Genomic DNA, 9,130 nt, shown 5'->3' with positions numbered 1-9,130 from the left:
ATGACTAAGCTGTCACTGCCCCATGTGCCTGCCCAGTGTCCATCTGTCCGCCCTCATTCTGGGCTCCACTCCCTGCCTCCACAGTCCAGACTCCCCAGCTTCTATGGTTTCCTCGAACAAGCCCAGTTCATTCTCACCTCAGGATCTTTGCACATGTCATTCTATCTGTGATACTCTTCTCCTGTGTTTAAATGGATGCTCCATCTCATCCCTTAGGTCTCAGATGAAATTTCTGTCTTTCTGAAAAGCCCCTGCCTTGGTAACCTCCTGTTTGTACTCCCATTTTTAGTTTCTTGTTCAGTGTCTAACACAAGTGTAAATATGAATTTCCTTGTTTAAACCTCTTTGGGGCCAACCTCCCTCATGACTCGACTCCTTCCACACCTACCCTCTGAGTCCTTCCAACCTCAGGTTACAAGTCACCCTCCAGAAAGACCCTTTCAAACATCCTCCATAAATCACACCCACTGCCATCTTTATCTGCTGCTGGGCTTCAAAGGCTGTCATGATTTATGGATGTCAGTGCTTGCTTTTTCATACCTGTTGCCCCTACAGGACTTGGAATTCTTGAGGTCTTACCTTGTCTGCTCAGTTTGCCACTTCATACCTGGATCAGTGCAAGGCTTGGCACAGAGGGGGAGCTCAAGGTGGTCATAGCAGAGAATGGATTCTAGGTGTGTCCGTCTCTCTTGCCCCCGGAGTCCCTCTTAGCAAAGAGATTTTGGAAGAGTTGAGGATCCTACTTGCCCTCTGGCAGGTTCTGTGCCAGGCTCAGGTGCCCAGAGATACAAATTAGAATTATTCAGTAGAATTTTTTCTAAGCACTCCTTAAACTGTAGCGCTGTGACTGTGAGGACTTCTACAATAGTCACTTGGCATTTTAATCTTTCAGCACTAGATATGGACATGGGATGACAACAAGATGACAAACCCCATTTTCCACAGAGTGACATTGGGTAGGGGGGCACTCAGGAGGTATAAGTTGAGGATGGAGAGGAGGGACCTTGGTCTGAAAGGAGTTGTGGAGTTGGCAGAGGATGGAGGAGTAAAGAAATGAGAATTAGAAAAGAATTAGCATCTCAGCAGTGGTTGGTTGGGGTGAAAGGCTTCGGGTGGGAACTTTAGAAGAAATTTTTGCCTGTGACAAATTCCCTGGAGTACGTGTGACCCAGATACAGCGTAAGAAGTAGTGTGACACAATATGATATGGAAACAACCTAAGTGTCCATTAATAGACAAATGGATAAAGAAGGTGTGGTACAGATATACAATGGAATATTATTCCGCCATGAGAAAGAAGGACATCCTACCATTTGCAACAACTTGGATGAACCTTGAGGGCATTATGCTAAGATTAGTCAGGCAGAGGTGCCTGGGTGGCTCAGCTGGTTAAGCATCCAACTCTTGATTTTGGCTCAAGTCATGATCTCGGGATCCTGAGACGGAGCCCCACGTCAGGCTCCCTGCTCAGCAGGGAGTCTCCTTGAGATTCTTTCTCTCTCCCCCTCCCTCAACCCCTCCCCCTGCTCATGCACTCTCTCAAATAAATAAAATCTTTTTTTTTTTTTAAAGAAAGGTAGAGAAAGACAAATGCTCTATGATACCACTTTATGTGGAATCCTAAAACACCAAACTCGTAGAAACAAAAGAGTGGTTACCAGTGGCTGTGGGGTGGGGAAAATGGGGAGATGTTGGTCAAATGGTACAAACTTGCAGTTAAAAGGTGAGTATGTTCTAGGGATCTATTGTGCAACAGGGTGATTATAGCTAGTAATAGTGCATCATGTCCTTGGAAGTTGCTAAGAGACTAAATCTTAAATGTTCTCACCATAATCACGGAAATGGTAATTATGGGATGTGTTGGAGGTATCAGCTAACTCTACAGTGGTTATCACTTTGCAATGTATAGATGTATCAAATCAGCATGTTGGACACCTTAAACTTACACAATGTTACATGTCCATTATATCTGAAAAAAGCTAAAAAAAAAAAAAAAGGAGTGTGACAGACACCTGGTCCCTAGGCTGTGAGGTCTTCTGCTTTCTCACCATGATACCTTCATGAGAGAGAGGCTTTGAGGAAGTAAAGAAAAGGGGTTGTGTTCTGGGTGCAATTCATGGCAGCCCTGGAGGCAGAAAAATGTGGGTTAAGTAAAAAACTTAGTAGGAAGCAGAAAACAACCCCAGGATATGGGAGAATTTGCAACCCCAGCATCTGCATCAAGGAGGGTGTTGGGCGTCCCCTAAAATAAGGTGGCTGCTCAAGAACCATTTCATGTGGCTCTCACAGGACAGTGTGAAACTCAGAAGTTGTAAGGGAAATAACTTGCCAAATCCAATTTCATAAAATGAGACTTTCGTGCATTGGGGGAGAAAACACAAAGGTAAAAGACGTGACAAATGAAAAATATTGGCAATTTCAATAGAATGGAATCAGATCAATAAGAAGCAATAAAACCCCAGTGGTAAATGGACAAACTATAAGGAGAGGAGAAAGCGTTTGTAATGAAAGAAATAGGAAAAACCACAAAAAATGAAAGCTGCTCATCTCCACATTTCAAGAAATAAAAAAACTTTTAAAAATGCAATATTGTAGTTGTTAACCTGTTAGCATTTTGTTCTCTCATTCATCTTTTCTCTTCTGGACAAAATGACAAGATGGAAAAAATCACCTCAACAAAAAGAACAAGAGGTAGTACCGTCTGCCAGGGACCTACTCAGTACGGACATTAGTGCAATGTCATACCTAGAGTTCAGAATCATGATTTTAAAGATACTAGCTGGGCTTGAAAAAAGCATGGAAGTTATTGGAGAAACGCTTTCCGGAGAAATAAAAGAACTAAAATCTAACCAAGTCAAAATCAAAAAGGCTATTAATGAGGTGCAATCAAAAATGGGGCACTAGGGGCGCCTGGGTGGCTCAGTCGTTAAGCATCTGCCTTCGGCTCAGGTCATGATCTCAGGGTCCTGGGATCAAGCCCCGCAACGGGCTCCCTGCTCTGCAGGAAACCTGCTTCTCCCTCTCCCACTCCCCCTGTTTGTTCCCTCTCTCACTGTGTCTCTCTCTGTCAAATAAATAAATAAAATCTTTAAAAAAAAATGGGGGCACTAACTGCTAGGATAAATGAGGCAGAAGAGAGAATCAGCGATATAGAAGACCAAATGATGGAAAATAAAGAAGCTGAGAAAAAAAGAGATAAACAACTACTGGATCACGAGGGCAGAATTCAAAAGATAAGTGATACGATAAGACAAAACAACATTAGAATAATTGGGATCCCAGAAGAAGAAGAAAGAGAGAGGGGGGCAGAAAGTATATTGGAGCAAACTATAGCAGAGAACTTCCCTAATGTGGGGAAGGTAACAGGCATCAAAATCGAAGAGGCACAGAGAACCCCTCTCAAAATCAATAAAAATAGGTCAACACCCAGACATCTAATAGTAAAACTTACGAGTCTCAGAGACAAAGAGAAAATCTTGAAAGAAGCTCGGGAGAAGAGATATGTAACCTATAATGGTAGAAACATTAGATAGGCAACAGACCTATCCACAGAGACCTGGCAGGCCAGAAAGGACTGGCATGATATATTCAGAGCACTAAACGAGAAAAATATGCAGCCAAGAATATTATATCCAGCTAGGCTGTCCTTGAAAATAGAAGGAGAGATAAAAACTTCCAAGAAAAACAAAAACTAAAGGAATTTGCAAACACGAAACCAGCCCTCCAAGAAATATTGAAAGGGGTCCTCTAAGCAAAGAAAGAGCCTAAAAGCAGCATAGACCAGAAAGGAGCACAGACAATATACAGGAATAGTCACCTTACAGGCAATACAGTGGCACTAAATTCATATCTTTCAATAGTTACCCTGAATGTAAATGGGCTAAATGCCCCAATCAAAAGACATGGGCTATCAGATTGAATTAAAAAATCAGACCCATCGATATGCTGTCTGCAAGAGACTCATTTTAGACCCAAAGACACCCACAGATTGAAAGTGAGGGGGTGGAAAACCATTTACCATGCTAATGGACACCAAAAGAGAGCTGGAGTGGCAATCCTTATATCAGACAAATTAGATTTTAAAACAAAGACTGTAATAAGAGATGAGGAAGGACACTATACCCTACTGAAAGGGGCTATCCAACAAGAAGATCTAACAATTGTAAATATCTATGCCCCTAACGTGGGAACAGCCAATTATACAAGGCAATTAATAACAAAAGCAAAGAAACACATTGACAACAATACAATAATAGTGGGGGACTTTAACACTCCCCTGATTGAAATGGACAGATCATCTAAGCAAAAGATCAACAAGGAAATAAAGACTTTAAACGACACACTGGACCAAATGGACTTCACAGACATATTCAGAACATTCCATCCCAAAGCAACGGAATACACATTCTTCTCCAGTGCCCATGGAACATTCTCCAGAATAGATCACATCCTAGGTCACAAATCAGGTCTCAACCGGTACCAAAAGATTGGGATCGTTCCCTGCATATTTTCAGACCACAATGCTTTGAAACTAGAACTCAATCACAAGAGGAAAGTCGGAAAGAACTCAAATACATGGAGGCTAAAGAGCATCCTACTAAAGAATGAATGGGTCAACCAGAAAATTAAAGAAGAATTTAAAAAATTCATGGAAACCAATGAAAATGAAAACACCACTGTTCAGAATCTTTGGGATTCAGCAAAGGCAGTCCTGAGAGGAAAGTATAGAGCAATACAAGCCTTTCTCAAGAAACAAGAAAGGTCTCAAATACACAACCTAACCCTACACCTAAAGGAGCTGGAGAAAAAACAGCAAATAAAGCCTAAACCCAGCAGGAGAAGAGAAATCATAAAGATCAGAGCAGAAATCAATGAAATAGAAACCAAAAGAACAGTAGAACAGATCCACGAAACTAGGAGCTGGTTCTTTGAAAGAATTAACAAGATTGATAAACCCTTGGCCAGACTTATCAAAAAGAAAAGAGAAATGACCCAAATCAACAAAATCATGAATGAAAGAGGAGAGATCACAACCAACACCAAAGACATACAAACAATTATAAGAACATATTATGAGCAACTATATGCCAGCAAATTAGATAACCTGGAAGAAATGGATGCATTCCTAGAGATGTATCAACTACCAAAATTGAACCAGGAAGAAATAGAAAACCTAAACAGACCTATAACCACTAAGGAAATTGAAGCAGTCATCAGAAATCTCCCAACAAACAAAAGCCCAGGGCCAGATGGCTTCCCAGGGGAATTCTACCCACTATTTAAAGAAGAATTAATACCTATTCTCCTGAAACTGTTCCAAAAACTAGAAATGGAAGGAAAACTTCCAAACTCATTTTATGAGGCCACCATTACCTTGATCCCAAAACCAGACAAAGACCCCATCAAAAAGGAGAATTACAGACCAATATCCTTGATGAACATGGATGCAAAAATTCTTACCAAAATACTGGCCAATAGGATCCAACAGTACATTAAAAGGGTTATTCACCATGACCATGTGGGATTTATCCCTGGGCTGCAAGTTTGGTTCAACATCCACAAATCAATCAATGTGATACAATACATTAACAAAAGAAAGAACAAGAATCATATGATCCTCTGAATAGAAGCAGAAAAAGCATTTGACAAAGTACAGCATCCTTTCTTGATCAAAACTCTTCAGAGTATAGGGATGGAGGGTACGTAGTTCAATATCATAAAAGCCATCTATGAAAAAGCTACAGTGAATATCATTCTCAGTGGGGAAAAGCTGAGAGCTTTCCCCCTAAGGTCAGGAACGCGGCAGGGATGTCCACTCTCACCACTGCTATTCAACATAGTATTAGAAGTCCTAGCCACAGCAATCAGACAACAAAAAGAAATCAAAGCCATCCAAATCAGCAAAGAGGAAGTCCAACTCTCACTCTCTGCAGATGGTATGATACTTTATGTGGAAAACCCAAAAGACTCCACCCCAAAACTGCTAGAACTCATACAGGAATTCAGTCAAGTGGCAGGCTATAAAATCAATGCACAGAAATCAGTGGCATTCCTATACACCAACAACAAGACAGAAGAGAGACAAATGAAGGAGTCGATCCCATTTACAATTGCACCCGAACCATAAGATACCTAGGAATAAATCTAACCAAAGAGGCAAAGGATCTGTACTCACAAAACTGTAAAATACTCATGAAAGAAATTGAGGAAGACACAAAGAAATGGAAAAATGTTCCATGCTCATAGATTGGAAGAACAAACATTGTGAAGATGTCAATGCTACCTAGAGCAATCTACACATTCAATGCAATCCCCATCAAAATACCATCCACTTTTTTCAAAGAAATGGAACAAATAATCCTAAAATTTTTATGGAACCAGAAGAGACCCTGAATAGCCAGAGGAACGTTGAAAAAGAAAAGCAAAGCTGGCGGCATCACAATTCCGGACTTCCAGCTCTATTACAAAGCTGTCATCAACGAGACAGTATGGTCTGGCACAAAAACAGACACATAGATCAATGGAACAGAATAGAGAGCCCAGAAATGGACCCTCAACTCTATGGTCAACTCATCTTCGACAAAGCAGGAAAGAATGTCCAGTGGATAAAAGACAGTCTCTTCAACAAATGGTGTTGGGCAAATTGGACAGCCACATGCAGAAGAATGAAACTGGACCATTTCCTCACACCACACACAAAAATAGACTCCAAATGGTTGAAAGACCTAAATGTGAGACAGGAGTCCATCAAAATCCTAAAGGAGAACACAGGCAGCAACCTCTTTGACCTCAGCTGCAGCAACTTCTTCCTAGAAACATCGTCAAGGGCAAGGGAAGCAAGGACAAAAATGAATTATTGGGATTTCATCAAGATAAAAAGCTTTTGCACAGCAAAAGAAACAGTCCACAAAACCAAAAGACAACCGACAGAATGGGAGAAAATATTTGCAAATGACCTATCAGATAAAGGGCTAGTATCCAAAATCTCTAAAGAACTTATCAAACTCAACACCCAAAGAACAAATGATCCAATCAAGAAATGGGCAGAAGACATGAACAGACATTTTTCCAAAGAAGACATCCAAATGGCCAACAGACACATGAAAAAGCGTTCAACATCGCTCGGCATCAGGGAAATCCAAATCAAAACCTCCATGAGATACCACCTCACACCAGTCAGAATGGCTAAAATTAACAAGTCAGGAAACGACAGATGTTGGCGGGGATGTGGAGAAAGGGGAACCCTCCTACAGTGTTGGTGGGAATGCAAGCTGGTGCAACCCCTCTGGAAAACAGTATGGAGGTTCCTCAAACAATTGAAAATAGAGCTACCATTCGATCCAGCAATTGCACTACTGGGTATTTACCACAAAGATACAAATGTAGGGATCCAAAGGGGTACGTGCACCCCAATGTTCATAGCAGCAATGTCCACAATAGCCAAACTGTGGCAAGAGCCAAGATGTCCATCGACAGATGAATGGATAAAGAAGAAGTGGTATATATACACAATGGAATATTATGCAGCCATCAAAAGGAATGAGATCTTGTCATTTGCAACGACGTGGATGGAACTGGAGGGTGTTATGCTGAGTGAAATAAGTCAATCAGAGAAAGACACATATCATATGACCTCACTGATATGAGGAATTCTTAATCTCAGGAAACAAACTGAGGGTTGCTGGAGTGGGGGTGGGGTTGGACGGATGGGGTAGCTGGGTGATAGACATTGGGGAGGGTATGTGCTATGGTGAGCGCTGTGAATTGTGCAAGACTGTTGAATCACAGATCTGTACCTCTGAAACAAATAATGCAATATATGTTAAGAAAAAAAAAAAAGAAGAAGATAGCAGGAAGGGAAGAATGAAGGGGGGGAAATCGGAGGGGGAGACGAACCATGAGAGATGATGGACTCTGAAAAACAAACTGAGGGTTCTAGAGGGGAGGAGGGTGGGGGGGATGTGTTAGCCTGGTGATGGGTATTAAAGAGGGCACGTTCTGCGTGGAGCACTGGGTGTTATGCACAAACAATGAATCATGGAACCCTACATCAAAAACTAATGATATAATGTATGGTGATTAACATAACAATAAAACATTTAAAGATTAAAATAAAAAATAAAATAAAATATATTTGCTTCTTCTTGTTTTCATCTATTAAAAAAGTGCAATATTGTATTTTGGCAAACAGCTGAAAATTAAAAAGTTCTTAAACTCCAGAGCTGGCCTCAGTGTAAAGGGGCATCCCCAAATACAGCATGACTCAGCACGAACTTTCTGGAGGGAACTTTGGTTCTTTATTCTGAAAATGTAACTGTCATGTGTGCCTGGCTCGGGTCAGAGGTTCCATGAAAATAGTGTGGGAATGCTTTGCAAGATAGGATGGGCTGGGTGGTCATGCCCGGGGCTGAGAAGGGCAGGAGGGTGAGGCTGGCGTGCACTGAATCCGGGTGAGGGTCAGGGTGGACTCTCGGGAAAGCCCAGGTCTGTTCTCGGCCACCTAAAAGCAGGGCTCCCCTCCTCTTACCAAGGTTGAAGGGGCTACCTCTGGGGTGTTTGTGGAGACCCCGCAGGATGGCCCCGGAACACGGGGGCTGGGAGGCGTCCCAGTCTTCACAAGCCACGGCTGCAACTGCTGAGCCAGTCATGGCGGCCTGAGAAGCCGATTCCCATCCCCAAGTTGCAGAGCAGGAAGCTGAGGCCCAGGCAGGGGAGGTCACTTCTGAGGGGCCTCGCCCTGCCGCTCTGGAGGGACTGTTCTCAGCGTTGTGCGGATCCTCACGTCCAGCCTCCCCCTTAGCTATGAGCTGTGCTTGTTTTCCAGAAGGAGGGCCAGCCTTGGGTCCCCAGCTCTGCCCAGGCTTCCTGGAGGTCCCTCCGGGAAGAGGAGGGGGGCCCCAGCCTCTCTCTGAGTCCCCCGCCCCACCCCTCACCTCCATGGCTCCTGACTACAACCACTTCCCTCCTGACAGGAGGTTGAATGGGGTTGGGTGGAGGCTATTTATGATTACAGATGACCTAGGGCTAAGCGGGCTATTCTATTTTCATCCTTGAGCTGAGGGACCCCTTAGACAGCTGCAGAGGGCGGATCTCAGCCAGGGCCGCTCCTGCAACATTCCCAGGGAGGTTG

This window comes from Zalophus californianus, chromosome 15 (assembly GCF_009762305.2).
Source record: "Zalophus californianus isolate mZalCal1 chromosome 15, mZalCal1.pri.v2, whole genome shotgun sequence".
NCBI lineage: Eukaryota > Metazoa > Chordata > Mammalia > Carnivora > Otariidae > Zalophus > Zalophus californianus.
Note: the sequence above shows the minus strand (reverse complement) of the source record.